The 16038-nt window shown below is 44.9% G+C and overlaps 1 protein-coding gene and 1 long non-coding RNA gene across 9 annotated transcripts in view; one reads left to right on the forward strand and one right to left on the reverse strand.

Moving 5' to 3' along the window:
• Positions 1-7064: 7064 nt before the first annotated feature.
• The window catches only part of AGTR1 (angiotensin II receptor type 1), a 61616-nt gene continuing 52642 nt past the window's right edge, over positions 7065-16038 (forward strand). For 3 of the 8 annotated variants that reach the window (XM_025214701.1, XM_025214702.1, XM_025214700.1), the window contains exons 1-2: positions 7318-7587; positions 9381-9523. The gene's annotated coding sequence lies outside the window, so the exon portion shown is untranslated. Of the gene's footprint in view, positions 7268-7317; positions 7588-9380; positions 9524-16038 lie in introns of those variants that run through there. The other 5 variants (XM_025214706.1, XM_025214704.1, XM_025214705.1 and 2 more) reach the window with 3 other exon arrangements.
• Positions 7699-16038, reverse strand: part of LOC102370014 — a 73952-nt gene continuing 65612 nt past the window's right edge. The window contains exons 3-4 of the long non-coding RNA XR_324882.3: positions 8771-8896; positions 7699-7968 (exon numbers count right to left, since the gene is read on the reverse strand). This is a non-coding gene — a long non-coding RNA (uncharacterized LOC102370014). The remainder of the gene's footprint in view (positions 7969-8770; positions 8897-16038) is intronic.

Here is a 16038-nt window from a genome sequence, read left to right on the forward strand (position 1 = left end):
CCCAACTTGCACCCCCAGACCCCCATGGCTACCTCCACAGCCCCAGGCACCATCACTTAAAAAAAAAACAGAAAAAAAATAGGCAAAAAAAGCCTCTGCTTACCTTAGAAGCAGCGGGGAGGAGCTCCAGGGCCTCCTGGCAGAGCCCCCCAGGCAGCACAGGACAGCGGGGGGAGCAGGAAGGCCCAGGCTGGGGCCGCTGGGGCTGTCATCCTGCCCCGCACTGTGCGGGCAAGGCCGCAGTCAGCCACACAGCAGCTCCACCTTCCCGTAAGTGCTGGGGGTTTTTTTGTTTTTTAAAACTTTGGGGTGGGCAGGCAGGGATCAGGGGGCTTGGAGGGTTGGGGCTGGCCAGGGCAGGAGTCGGGGGCTTCAGGGGGGAGGGATCAGGCAAGGCAGGGGTCAGGGTGGGCATGTGGCCTGGCTGGCCACGTGTTTCAGCACCAGGGTGAGGGCCAACCATAGAGACACTCTGGCAGCCACAGCACCTCCGTGGAGGACCCAGCCTCCAGTTGCCTCAGGGCACAGTCGAGGACCATGCCCTGCCCCACTTTTTTAAACTTCGATTTTTTTAGACCCGTGGATATCCAGGGGTCTAATTTTCTCCCCACACTGCAAGTTTGCAGTGCAGGGAACATTTTTTCATTCCTGCATGTGCCTGTTGCCCTGCCTCAAAGGGGTTTGAGGCAGGGCAAGAGGCACGTGCACGCTCGTCTGGCCGCACCCAATGGCTTCTTAGCATGACCCACTTTCTAACGCAATGCCAGACATTGCCACCACAACAGTCTTTCCACTTCCACCACCCTCACCCAGTATAGGGGAGGAATGAACTCCAAATGAGTTAACATGGATTTCTTTTTGGTTATCACCCCTGGAAAGTTCTGAGTGCTCTGTCCCACACTCAGGTGGCTGTGTTGGCTAGGCTGAGGACCCAGGTTTGAGGCTGTGGCTTGACACTCCACGGTCCCCACTCTGCTTTGTGGTAAAAGGATTTTTAGAGCAGAATTGGGAGAGTGGAGGCTATAAGAAAGTCTACCTGCCTTCAGGTCTGATGCCCCACAATGTTTGCTGTCTCAGTCACTGTAAAACGATAGCCCATCGTCCACCTTCCCCTGTACCTCCTGTCACATCCAGGCAAAAACAATAGGCCCAAAAATCATGACTCGTGACCTAAAACTTTATGAAACTGGCTCAAATATCATGACTATAATGAGTATTTTTAATGGATTTATTTGATTACTTTCTGTGTTTCGCCTCATTTAGTTTCATATTTTCAAGCTTTTTCTTGCAACCAGGACAACTAGAATGAAATAAAAGCTGAGGTTCTCACACAATAATATGACTCTAGTAACTTGGGCTTTGAGAAAAAACACTGAATATAAGGAGACTCCTGATAAAATCACAAGGGTTAAGTACACTGCTGCCCTGCAACCTTACCTAATTTGGCACAGAAATCCCCAGTCTACTGTGCAGTGTCTACTATTGTCTGACCAGGGCTCCAGGCAATAGGAGGTTTTCAAACACAGGAGTTCTATTTCTCAGGCAGATATGGCCACATTTTACAAATCCTTCCCTACCCCATGAATGGCATCATTACTTATACAGGGAAGAGACAAGATAAGACGGCCTGAGAAGCATGACTCCCATACATTATGAATGTTATTCTTCTGCAAGAAATATTTAACAGAATTCTGATTATATTACAAACTCGAGCAATTTTAAAATAAACACATACAGTATTGTGGACAATCTGTTTATACAATTAGAATTATTTTGATGAGCTTAATCTGAATAAATAACCAGCTAATTCATCCTGGATGCATCTCCATGGACTTCACTGTAGTTACATCAGAGATGAATTTGGACAACTACAGTTACAAATTATGAATATCCGATTAAATTGAGACAGAAGAGGGAAAAAAAAGAATATGAAACAGGCTGACTACAGAGAGCTACAAAGAAGTAATTATGATAATCATTACGTTCTTCAAGATGTGCCAAAATAGAGATTGAGGAAATTATCAACAAGTTAGTTTAATATCAGTACTGGGAAAAATACTCTAACAAATAATAATTGGTCTGCAAGTGCTTTGAATAGGAAAGCCTAATGAGCCATAAACAGTGTGGGCTCGTTTTGCAGAGATCATGCCACACAAATAATGCCTTATTTAATACAAGTATAAGTTCCATTATAGGGTCTGATCCTGCAGGCACATATTTGTCTTGGAAAGATATGGGACTTTTGCCAGTGTAGGGACTATGACATGAATCCCCTGGTGCACAGAACGAATACAATTAGTTTAAATTAAGTGTTAGGTTAAATCTGGTCCTAAATATACATTCTATTCAAGCTTCTACCAAATGTATTTCAAAACCAGCAAAAATGTTTCCATGTTTTTATTTCATTCCAATAGAAACAGTTGTTTTCATTTGCCCTTCCTTCCACCCTCCCCCCGCCCATTAAAACACTTCCCAGAAGAGTCTGCAATTCAGACTTTGAAACACTGTTCTTGTACACGAGGGCAGAAAAACAAACAAACAAAAAAAAGGAAAAGGCCTGACTAGAAATAAGGTAAAGCAGAGTAGCAGGTGTCGGTCTCTAGGCTGAGGGAAAGACAATAAGGAAAGAAACAGACAAGTGACTCTCACATTCAAACTTAAAAATACCAAGTGTTTTGTGTTTTTTAAAGACCCGTTGTGTCCCAGGCCCCAGCCACACTTGAAGAAGATCATCTGCATGTCAACTCTATCTCAACCTTCTGTCATAGCAAAACAACCTCCCTACACCCAAACCCAGAGGCAGATCCAAGAGGGTACAGTGGTGCAGCTGAACTCACCTTTGATTCCTGGTCCACCCAAAGGTTAAAACCAACTGGCTGACAGTGGCAATAGCATTTCTATTCAGGCAGCAGTGACAGGGTCAACTGACTTCATGGCTCATTATAAACTACCCAATTCCTTCTAAACTCTTCACTCTCTCCTTGTCACAGGTCTTGATGTTCAGCTAATCAAAACAGACTTTCTCCTGCATTTCTGCTGTCCCTTAGCTTCTCCTGGTAAGGAAGCTCTTATTTCACATCCCTGCAGACTGTTTTTTAGCTGTAGCTAAAAACATTAACTCAGGTGTAGAAATAAGCATTGGATCCACTGTCAAGATGCTCAAGAAAACTAGATTTAGTTCTATGAATCTGAAGAGATGTCCATTTAATGCTAATGACTGCAGGACTAACAAAACAACATATTTTGATTACAGGTCTCCCTTGCTTTATGCGGGTTCCGTACGTGTGAATTAGCTCTTATGCAATGACCCTTTTTATACTCCAAATTTGTTATATGCAAGGTAAATTCATTCTTATGCGATCTGTGTGGTGGAAGCCCGCAGTCATCTGCTATGTGTGGTGCATTGTGGCAGCGATGCACACCAAAACAGTGTCCTGTGTGGATCTGTGCTCCTTGCTAGTTGTCTGCGACCCGTGTTTCTGTAGTTGCCATCTCCATTATGGCTTCAATGCATCCCGCTAACTTATCTACTACCCCTCTCTGCTGTTGGTGAGTACCAAAATTGCCTTGTAAAAGTGGTAGAAATGGATCTGGAGGTCAGTACAGTCAAGGTCTTGGAAAGTATCATTATTTGTTACATTGTAAAGTGGGGTCCCTTTATATGAATATGAGTTATGCGCCATTTTCCAGGAACGCATGTACAGCATAAAGAGAGGGAACAACAAACTAGGCAAAAAATACAGGTTTCCCTCTTGAACAATATAAATGCATATGATATAGAAATTAATTTACATGCCTATACATTTATATTGTTTTTAGTTCCAATTTTAATCTGAATAATATAGCCCTAGTCGAGTATCTTACTATGAAAGCTTCTAGTTTCTTTTTACCTTGCCAAAACTATGCGTTGTGTTATGTGTGATGAGCAAGGATCTGGGTTTTCTGTTTCCCACACCAAAATGGAGTAAACCGTGGATTTTACCTTCTACCAGAGGCAAATGCAGATCTCTCATTTTACCGGAGAAGCTGTGAGCTCCACCCTGCCCTGGCAACATGCCCCCTGCACGTGCGGCTGCGGTGAGTGCAGCAGCGCAGGATCGCACCAATCAAAGCTGCCGCACATGCAGAAAGTACATCACCAGGGCAGCATGCAGTTCGCAGCAACAAGCAGCTTCTCCACGCGGCTCCGCTGTTTCCTGTGGCCAGAGGCGACCCAAGCAGGATACGGGGCCTGGGGGCAAATCAGCCCATGCGGGGCTCCGCCTCCACTGCAACCCCAGACCCAAAGAAGCTGCCGCCACCATTGGCAGTGGGGTGGGTAGCAAGTGGCTGGATGTGGAGCCATGCAGCTCCGCAGGGCCCCCAAAGCATGGGGCCTGGGGCGGTCACCCTGATTGGCTCCCCCTCAGGGATGGCCCTGCCTGTGGTGCCAGGTCACAGCCGCTGGGCTGCGGAGGCCCTGGGGGAGGGCAGCAGGAGGGAGCCTCAGCCTGCACCCACTCCCGCCCTGCGCACAGATCTGGGGGGTGCATGTCACCCCTGCCCCTGGGAGTGTGCACAACTCCAGGGAGCTGGCCCCACCCCCTCTGCCTGAGCCCACAGCCCACCCCACCCCATGCACAGATCTGGGGGGCGCAGGTCCCCCCTGCCGCTCCAGGAGTGTGCACCCTGGTGGGGCACTGGCCTACCCTGCCCAAGCCCACACCAAGCAGGCATCAGGGGGGAGACAGGCTTCGCTCTGCTGCAGCAGCCACCACCTCCTACTGGGAGCAGAGGGCTGCAGATGGGGATCAAGGGGCACCAGCAGGGCTGGAAGAGCTGTAGGGGAGGAATGAGGGGTATGAGCAGGGCCAGGGGGCTGTGGGGGGGAGTGAGAGGCACCAGCAGGTCCAGGGAGCTGCAGGGGGAGTAAGGGGCACCAGCTGCGCCAGGAGGCTGGAGGGGTAGGGGGAGTGAGAGGCATTAGCAGAGCTGAGGGGACTGTGAGGGGCCTTTAATTTTAATCATGAATTTGGGGGGGGGGGGGGGTTATCAGAGAATTTGTGATTTTATCAGGGAAAACAAGGATCCCTGATTATAACAATGGATTGCCTTCATCAAGGTCCAGTCAACATATCTCCTGAGATAGTTCATTCAAAGCTTTTTTGGTTAGCTTTAACCATAAGGGGGTGTCACTCTCAGAGCACACCACTCATTCTGGTTTGGGACACATGCCTTTTGGGCTGTACAGAAGCACTCAGACTGGTCTACATCGCTACTAAGTTAACACACAGCAGAGATAAGCTGCTGTTTCTTTGCTCAAAAGAACTATGTGACACATCTTCCTTTTTGCTGACACACAACACAAGCTGCAAAAACCATAACAGACTTTGAATAACCAATTCCAGTCTGGAACATTCATTAGCACAGGAAATTTAAAAATAAAAAAAAGCCGTTCCTAAATCACTAATCCCGAAAGGATGAAGCTTTTAATTGTGGTGCCAAATTGTCATATATTTCCCACTTTACTCATTAATATTTCCTTTGGACATTTCACCGTGTTGTTCTGAAGAAAACATATACATTTGACACGGCATGAACGGTGTCAGGGCAGTGTTGTGTGTCATCACCTCTCTCTCCAGCTAACTCATTCATTGCTAAAAGAACACTGAACACTGCTTGGAAGAAATTCAGCTCGTGCAGTGCTTCAGAGTTGTATATTTCTCATTTGAATCTCCAATTTTGCTAACAGATGTTAAAAAAAAATCATGCAGCCAAACAATTCTCTACTGAGTTCACGTGCGTGCAGATGCTGAAGAACATGTTATTCCAGTTAAAGTTGTCTTTAGTATAATTTTTTTTTCTTCCTGCTCTGCTTTCCCGCCCCCCCCTTTGTTCTACGGTTTATTGCTATATTTCCATGATTCCAATCATTTTCAAATCACAAAGATAATACTCCACTAATCCAGAGTGGGTTTTACTAGACAGGGTTACAATGACATCCTCTGCACAGGGCTTTCAGACCAGACCCTGGACAAGACATTTAGAAAGCAGTCTTTTTTGCAGTGGGATGTCACAACGTTCATCATAGTGGTATCTATATGTTTAACTAGGCTCTTAAATCTATCCTGAACTCATCTTCTGACCAGCCAGTACCAGAAGGGTCTCAGAAATCCCGCTGGAGAAGTTCATCTATGTCATGCTTAACTCAAAGACCTTTTCCTTTTGGCATCACCGGCCCGCTTACAGGACCTATTTCTCAACGCGAGTTACAGTGCCCACTCCCCTGGCCCCTTCTTTCCCATTTGGCAGCGCTGGCAGTAGTAGTCTCCAACCATTTTAAGCACAAGATCACTTTTTGAATTAAAGTGCAACCCAGGATCTACCTCAAAGAAAATGTAGAAATAACAGAGACTGAAATCGACTGTCAGGGGCTCCACGATAACCCGTTGATCGCGATCTAGCAGTTGGTGACTACAGTACTACAGCTTTTTGTCATGTTAACTGTCCCTGGGAAAAGCTTAGCTGAAGGGCTCAGGCCATGCCTAGAGCTGAGGAACTATAGGTGGAGAAAGCGAGAAACAACAACGCAGGCAGCCCCCGGAGCAGCTTGCCCCCCTGCACACTGCCTCATCTGCCTAGCTGCTGCAGCTAGCCCGCCCTGAAAATAACTTTGGTCCCCCGGGATGCAGCGAGCCCTGCGCTCCTCTCTCAGGGACGAAGGGAAGCTGCGCAGAGCCTGCTTTTCCCCGAGGGCAGCAGCCGGGGCAGGGGCTGGCCGAGACGAGCCGAGGCGTGCCCGCGTGCAACCCAGGATCTACCTCAAAGAAAATGTAGAAATAACAGAGACTGAAATCGACTGTCAGGGGCTCCACGATAACCCGTTGATCGCGATCTAGCAGTTGGTGACTACAGTACTACAGCTTTTTGTCATGTTAACTGTCCCTGGGAAAAGCTTAGCTGAAGGGCTCAGGCCATGCCTAGAGCTGAGGAACTATAGGTGGAGAAAGCGAGAAACAACAACGCAGGCAGCCCCCGGAGCAGCTTGCCCCCCTGCACACTGCCTCATCTGCCTAGCTGCTGCAGCTAGCCCGCCCTGAAAATAACTTTGGTCCCCCGGGATGCAGCGAGCCCTGCGCTCCTCTCTCAGGGACGAAGGGAAGCTGCGCAGAGCCTGCTTTTCCCCGAGGGCAGCAGCCGGGGCAGGGGCTGCCCGAGCCGAGCCGAGCCGTGCCCCCGCGTCCCGGGAAGGGACAAGAAGTTCCCGCGCCCGGAGCACGACCACGAGGTGAAAAGCGGCGCCCCGCGGAGCAGGCGCGCGGCCGGGGAGGACGGGGGTGAAGGAGACGCCTCTGGGCTCCAGCGTCATGTGGGGGAGTGGGAGGGAAGGGTCACAGGGGGCTCCCGGGAGGGAGGGGTGGAGAGAGGCGAGGGAAGCGGGCTGCGCAACGCCGCCCTGCCTATAAATCTGGGGGGTCCGGGGAGCCCGAGCGCTACGAGCGCCGCAGAGCGGCTGGCAGGCGAGGGGGCCCGGGCCGGGCACTCCCGGGGCTGCGCCGCCCGCACGGACAGATGCTGCACAGCTGCACGGCTCCGCTCCTGCTCCCGGTAAGGTGCCCGCGTGGGCGTGGGGCGCAGCCAGCAGTGCTGGGGCACTCGCTCCTGCCCGGGGGGCGCCCACCGCCACTGCTCTACCCACCCGGGTGGGACGCGTGAGGCTTTCCCCGGGAGAGACGAAGGGATGGGGATGGGGATGGCCCGCGCTTTCTGCATTTCCGCGTTGTTCAAGGTGCCAGCGCTGCACGACAAGAAGTAGCAGAGGGGTGCTGGGGTGCCCCTGGTTTTATGTTCATCCAAAGGGGGGGGTCTTTTTCAGATGATTTACTCTTATCCTCCGGGCAACATCACTGTGCTGTCACCACGCTTCCTGACAAGGGTGTGCTTGCAGTTTCCTACCTGTCCTCTCCGCTTTTAAGTTGTATTTCGTTTCTGTAAAGAGGGAAGTGGGATGCTGTGCGTGGTTCCTGGCCAAAAGGCAGGCATTTAAAAACACTGGGCCCCTGGAGAGAGCACTGACATTAAGGCCAGCTCACTAAAGCTGTCCCACAAACTGTATCTTTCTTCTGGAGAGAAGTTGGCTAGATCTGGCTGGCGGGGTTAGGACAGTATTATGCAAGTACTCTCCAGTTTCTTGTCAACAGTTTCCTGACAAAGTGAAGATGCTGCTCGACCAAACAGATGGCACTTAGAGCAATAACCCTTTTCAGCAATTCAAACTATTCACACCAGGCCCTGGGGTAAATCTACTGAAAGACATTAACCAATCTATGTTATTGACTTTAGTGCAAGCTTTAAAACCTCATTTTTTATTTGGATTCTCCCAGCAGAGCTAAATATCATTGTTTCTTCAGAACTAGAGACCTGCATTTAAAATTGTCCCAGTTAATAAAGTAAAAACAATGGTTTTGGCACCTGTTAGAAAGCCAAACTGGGCCTGGGATATGAAATTAAAGCTCCCCGTCCCCCACCCCCTTTTCACTTTCTAGATTAAAACAACTATTGATTCCTTAATCTGAACCTCTTTAAATATTTTAACAACTAATTTGCAGTGTATTCCAACACTGAATATATAAGTCTTTATAAAATGTGTGATATTTATTTTACCAAGAAATCCTCTTGTAATTTAATATAACAATGAACAAATCCACTGGTGCCTTCAATGCACCTGTATAAATCATCATTTGGATCATAATATGTACAAGAAATCAATTATGGTTTTTTTTATACTTACCCAACCGTGTTGCAATTAATGGCATGTTATAGGCATAAATGGCAGCAGGATGTGGCCCATAAAATTCTGCAGTTAATCTTGAAGTACAGGAGTACTAGGAGCAATAGTGAGTACTGGGATATCTGCCTGGATAAGGAGAATTGAATATGGTCTGAAGAAAGCAATTAACACAGTGATGTAAAAGGGCTCTGGCAAAGATGTTAAACATTTCACACTCTTGATAGGCTGATCCATTTTGTTTATTGCCATCACAACCTTTTTGATTACTGATCTTTCAAAAAACACCATTCCTAAATCTAAATATCCAACTTTTTTTGACAAGTTTCTGAACTTACCAGTATAGTTTTTTAGCAGGTGCTGAACATTTACTGTGTTTTTCATCTTTACAAACTGAACCACATTCTCACTAAAATGTATATCAGGGCAATATTCATTGCGTGCCTCATGATTCACATTGCTAGAATAGAAAAGCCAATCTAGCCCTTTACTGCTTGTAGGTGAGAAACTTTCACCATGATATTTGGGGATGGTGGGTCTCATTTTTTCTTTACTTAGACCACTGTATAGGGCTGACTGAAAGTGAGATAATTTCTGATTTATATTGTCCAAGGGGAGAAGAGAATCAAGCCCATTGTTCCCAGTGATGTGATGTGTTCTGTCCTCTTGCCTGGCAACAGCACCTTGCAAATTGCACATGCCAGTGCCAGCCCACCCTAATTAGAAGTTTCTGTGGCAATAATGCCAGCCAAAAAGGTTAGTGCCAACAACATAGCAAAAATGAGAAGCATGTTATCTTGTCAGGTTAAAATAACACCAAGTCTCTGTACTGTTTTGAAATAATCTCTTAATATAAGACCCCCAAAACTAATAATAATGCCTGCATTTTTACTTTCTTTTTTGTTACTATTGGAAGCATGCTTTTGCTATGTGTAAGAGGCAGATACAGAATACAGGGAAACTGGAGTACTGTTTACACTTACTTTAAAGCCCATGTCAAAATACTATATTGTATTTGCAGACACAATTTTTCCCCCTTTAATTTTACAGTGTAACTGGTTTACAGAACACTTCCTTGACACTAGTTGCTGTAAAATGTTTCCTGAGCATAAGAAGTAACTCAAAAAGTTGGCTTTGGGGCATTCTATACCTCTATTGCCTCCCAAAGTCTCCCAGATAAAATCTGTTCTGCTTAGAAGTAAAAGTTTTTTAATCTGAAAGTACAGTTCTTTTTCTTTTCCCTGGCTTATAGATCAATACTACTTATAGTCCTTAATTTGAATTTGCTTAACAAGCCTACTGGTATTGCAAGCTGGAATAGTTGCCTATGCTTGTATCTACTCAAAAATGATCAAATGTAAAGGGTAGGAAATATTTATTTTAGTCAGTAAAGTAAGCAAACACAATTCAAAATATGCATGAGAAGCCACTCTTTTGTGGAAGTGTCATATTCAAAAACTGTTAATATTTGGAGTAGAATATGACTATAAATCCTCAACCATTTTCTGTTAGGTGCTTTATAATAATTGCATTTACTTAGTTCCAGCATATAAGCCTTATGTGCATTATGGTTCCTGATTTGTAATGGAACAAATATTTAAGAATTGGGATTCTTATTTCCCTATTGCAATCTCTCCGATTCCTAACGATATCTTATTTTAAGTTATATTAATTAATCTCTCATTATAAACAGAGCCCAGTTAAATGCTGATCTTGGAGAAAGCATAGATGGTATCAGTTAAGGTATTATACCAAATACTCACTATCTCATGTTCAAACACTTCTCTCAAGTGCTAACTAACCCTCCATTTTCCCCTAGCCATTTCTGAATTAGAACATGTAAAAAAGTAGACCCAAACTCCTTGTCAGTCCAAAACGCCTGGTATGTTCCTGCTATACCCAAACAACAAATGCCACCTTATTACCGTCCCTGCAAGGTCTCAGGCAATATCAGGAAAACTAATAATTACTTTCTGAACTAAAATTACCTATGCTTTATAGCACTTGAGCAGTTTGTATAACAGCTTTAATATTTCCAGACTGTTATACACACAGTTATGTGCTTAATAACTTCATCTTTTCTTCCCTCTTCAACTTCATGAAAGGTCAAGTTCCGTCTTATCATTCTGCCCACAGAAACCAATATTCCTGCATTAGTTCAATTAAATATTATATGTGATTCAGGTAACAATTTTAATCATATGTTGGTTGTTAAGCAGCCTCAAAGGGCTATCTACTTCTTCCAGAGACTCCCAGTGAGGCTAAGGAATAGGTGATCAATGGACAAGCATGTTTCAGTTAAATCTTGGTTGGGTGAGTAGACTACCAAGATGCTTTGACATCTGAATAAATCTCTCAACCATACAAAAGGGTTGAGAGGATGCCAAACCAGGTTCTGACTACATGACTGGAAGCCAAGCAACCCCCTTGCTTGCAGAGCTTATTGGAGGAAAAAAGAGTGTGGGCACCTAACAAAGGGTTCTAGATACTGTAAAGGAAGTGCCTCACATTGAAGAAAGATTGGGTGGGAAAGTGGAAGTGCACCGACTGCAGAACTAAGAGACAAACCAACTGACTCCATAATACTGATTTTTTGTTGTTAGTGGACTAATCTACAACCAAATAATACTTTAGAGTGATGAAACAGAGACAGGGAAAATACATATGTGCTTATTATGTGTAAATCTGTATACTGGTGCTAGCTAAAGTAAACAGTAATTGTGTTTAAGAACCCTGACAAAGTTTGGTTATCTAGACCTCTTGGGTCTAAACAGACTTAGGTGCCTAAATGAGATTCAAAACCCTGAAAATCCATTAATGCATCATTTTATCCCTGAAAATGAATCACAAACAAGCAGCAAGGAGGAAGAGGACCCACTCCCCTTTGTATTAAAAGTTTTTCCGTGGCTTTGACTTGATCAAGCAGGATGGAACAGGGTGACATATTAGGCACCTAAGTCCACTAACATGCCTAATAAGTAGAATTGTATATGTATATTTGCTTGTCTCTGAAAATGAAAGGTAAAAAACCTAGATTCCACAAGGTTGGAGCTCTGGTAAAGAAAGTACCTAAGCAACTGTGGGATAAACACTGGTCCTTAGTGCTTACATGGCAGCTGGGCCATGTAATTCCATTTCTGGAAAGAACAAAAGATAACGTAACGAATCTAGGCATGTCTACATGTGTGTTTTAATGCACATTAGCCTATTTTAATGTGCATTACAGCATCAAAAAATGCTCTTTACCTAATGCACATTAAAATAGGCCAATACATATTTTTCCAGTACCTCACAATGGAGGGTGACTTGAAACAGGCCGCAGGGTGGAGCACTTTAATTAGAGCGGCTCTGAGACCCCTCTCAGAGCCACTCTAATTAAAACACCTGCAGCATCATGTGTATTCAGCATCCAGCATTTCAAAATGGTGGCAGTTGTGCTTTAACTAAAGCTCATTCAACAAACTTTAACTAAAGTGCCTCCGCTGCCATGTTGAGGCGTGGGGATGCTGTATACATGTGATGAGGAGGCTGCTAGAGCATGCTAATTAGCACACTCCAGCAGACTTTATTAATCAAGTCTTCTCCAATGCATGCTATTTAACATGCATCGGAGCCTGTGTATAAGTGCTTGGAGGTATTAGATTTAACACAAATTATATAAAGTGCATTAACTGAACATGTAGATGTGCCCTCTATTCTCAGGATATAGTTCAGGCAGGCCAAGGGCCATGCCACAGCCTGCTCAGGCCAAGGTAAGTTTAATGGCACAAGGGTCTGGGACTGCACCCTGGCCCCTGATGTGGCGTGGGTGCACCCTTCACACCTACACTCCCAGGGTGCTTCCACACTTCAGGGTGACCTTCTGCCCCAAACCCCTCCTCTTCTGTCAACTGCTTGACCACTGAGAACCAGCTGAGATGTGCAAGAAGCTAACTCCTTAGCCTGTGGTATCTCAGACCTGTCTTGCTCAGGCCTTGCTAGCCCTTAGCAGAGGGGATTTTGCAAGCTAGAAGGAACATGAGCTCAGAAAGGATGGATCCCAGCAAGAAGGAACATGAGCTCAGAAAGGATGGATCCCCCTTCCAACGGGAATTGGTGAGATATCCTGGGATCATAATCATCATTGCCAATATGTGGGTTAAAAGGATGGCAAAAGGATTTATTATAAACAAGAGCAGGCATAAGAAAAATCGGTAACTGTACGTTGAGGTAGAAACAGATATAAGAGGGAAATACAGAAGGTTACCCTGATCTTACCCTGCACCTTAAACTCAGGTTGCAGTCCCTAGCCAGCTTCACAGGTCTAAATATAGACCCTGCTCTGACCCTTTCTGCTGGGGCTTCCTGCAAGTTCTCATGTCAGCTTGCTTTTCTCAGCCAGCCTTGCCTGAGGGACTTCAGCTCCCCTTGTACACTGAGGGAAGACTGAAGACAAAGCCATGCTGTCTAGTACTGTTGTTAGGGACCTACAGAATTCACTGCAGAAGCGGGTTGTGCTGCAGCTCCTTTAATCTTGCAGGTTCCCCTGCACACCTTCTTGCTGATTGGCAGAGGGGCCATGCTCCTTACTCCTGATTGGAAGGAAGGCAAAAACCGTGGTTTTAAATATGGCACTGGTTTTAACCCACAGCTGGTCAGCAACAAGCAGGAGGGCCACAGGGGCCCCTCTGCTAAATCAGTAGTGTGGAGGGGTATACTTGGGGGAACCTGCAAGATTAAAGGAGGTGCTGCACAGCCCACTTCTGCCATGATTTCAGTAGGTCCCTAACTATTGTTTATCTAGCTATTAACATAAGTTATCCCTTCATTTCGGCGGGGGCCTCACACTATGCCAATAACTTGCCCCCAGAAAGTACATGTTTACCAGACCACCAGCTTTTCAGACATGTAGATTTATTAATCTAGTATACTCTCTCTCCCATGTGAGTTTGTCTAGCTAGATTTCAAGCTTCTAGCTCTTCTTTTAAAATGTAAATGTATCACTCTCTGTGGCTGAACTTAATGGCTGGTCTAATCTAGATCCTGGTTTACTGTGCCTCAGAGCATCTCAGTATGCACCACTAATCAACAACCTAAGTCAAATGCTAATTCTCAGCCACTCTCTCTTCTAAGTGTAAACAGGTGATGGCCATTTAAGTTAATCACTGCCTTACTGACACATTCTTGCATGTAATACAAAGAAACATCAAAATTACATTATATCAAATACAGTAATATATACAGATATGAGAAGAATAAAACTGAACACAGCTTCACACTAACTAGAGTTAGAGACTAAACACCACAAAAGTAAACCTAATAATATCCATGTGTGCCACACGGCAAACCCCAAGAAGTAACTGTCCTGGGGTGAATCTGTGACAGGGTCCAAGTTATAAGTCTGAAATACACAATAAAGTGAGTGTCAGCCGGGACAGGGGTAATATGTAGAACTCTAATTAAAAAACATAGGTACTGCAGGTACACAGGCTAAAATAAGAACTAGATGTAAAATTGATCCTACATGTGACATGTGGATCCATCTAGTTAAGAAAGAAGGAGCTTTTGCTAGTTGCAATGTTCCATTTTGTTCAACCTCTATCAATACATTTGATTCCCTGAGATTATTTCCACCCATGTGCACCATCCATACAAATAGTTACTCTGAAGCACTGCGAGAATCAGCAGAGGTACTGGGGTGGGGAAGGGAGGGGAAGTTATCTTACACCATATCATCTTGTCCATCCTTTGCAGTCTATAATCATTCTCCAAAGCCAATCACTGCTTCCACAGAAAGGTGAAAGACAGAATAACAGTGTTCGTACCTATTTTCCTTTCCAGATAAATGATTTAAATTTCCCTAACCAGGTACTTTTCCTTAACTAATGTTCTGCTCCTTCTAGCTTAACTTGTGTACTTGGCAAAATATATTATTCCGGTCAAAAAACAATATTTGGAAGCCATGTTTTGTCCATATCTATACACTAAGAAGCAGACACATTTTGTAATATTTTGAGGAACCTGATATATGCTTTAGAAACAACAGAAGCTATATAACCTGTACTATGTTTTACTGTAAATTGTAACAGATGTGATTGCTTGAGACAAAGTGCATATAAAACTTAATGGCTGGTCTAATCATTTACTGACTTACCTGTCAGAAAAATGATGGACCAGGCTGAAATTACTTTGGACTTTCAACTGAATAGTAACTAAAAGAAAAAAAAACATCATGCTCAACAGGGCACAATCTTCCTTTGTTGTCTCTGTTATTAGAACCTCAAACTATTACAAATCTTGGGCTCCTAGTCACCTTTTACAAATACCAAACAGAATGGAGCTTGCTAGAAAGAAAAACTATCCCTATACAATATATATCAACTGCATAAAAATCTTAGGTAGAACGTAAGGCTGTGCGAGTCTTTGGATCCTGCTACGGATCCGGACCTGCTTCAGATGCTTCGGCATCCAAAGCAGCACTTCCGGGTCAAAGCGGGACACCAGTAATGGTGTCCGGAGCGGATCGGGGGCATCCAAAGCACTTCAGACCCGCTTCGGAGCCGCTTCGGCTATTTTGAGGGAATTAGAAGAGGGAGGGGGAGCTGTGGAGGGACGGAGAGTTGGGGAGGTGGGGGGAAGACTGACATCTGTAGGTAGCCAGGGAGAAGGATTTCTCCCTGGCTACCTTTCCAATGGCAGCGTCTGTGGGGTGGAACTAAAAAAAAGTATAAAAGCCCCTGTTTCCAGCCCTTCTGTGCCTTTTGCAGCTCATTCCCTGTCAGCGGCTGTGTGAGAGAGGAACTCTGCAACTGAGACCTGCCTGCTGCTTTTTCATGTTATAAAGGAGTGGTTAGGATTTAGCTTAACTTAGCTTAGTTTAGCTTAGCTATTCAATTCAATTATTAGTAGTATTACAATTCAATTTATTTCTTTGAATTATTTTTTGGGGAACTTGTTTTGGAAACTTTGCAAAAAGACAGTTGTGTTTTCCCAGCCAGTGTTATCTATCACTGTGCAGGGAGGCACAGATTGCTTGCTTGTATGCACGCGCACACACACATACACAGAGACCCAGAATATAGAAAAAAAATCACAGCGGAAGAAGACAGACAGATAGATATTTACAGAAGAGCAAGACAGAGATAATATATTGAGACATAGGAACACATGCAAATAATTTCATTCACACCACAAGATAGACAATATAGTGAAGGCCAGAAAGAAGACACACAAATAATTTCATTCACAGCACAAGATAGACACAGATATTCACAGGAGAACAAGACAGACAG

The sequence above is a fragment of the Alligator sinensis genome, unplaced genomic scaffold, assembly GCF_000455745.1.
Source record: "Alligator sinensis unplaced genomic scaffold, ASM45574v1 scaffold1178_1, whole genome shotgun sequence".
Classification (NCBI taxonomy): domain Eukaryota; kingdom Metazoa; phylum Chordata; order Crocodylia; family Alligatoridae; genus Alligator; species Alligator sinensis.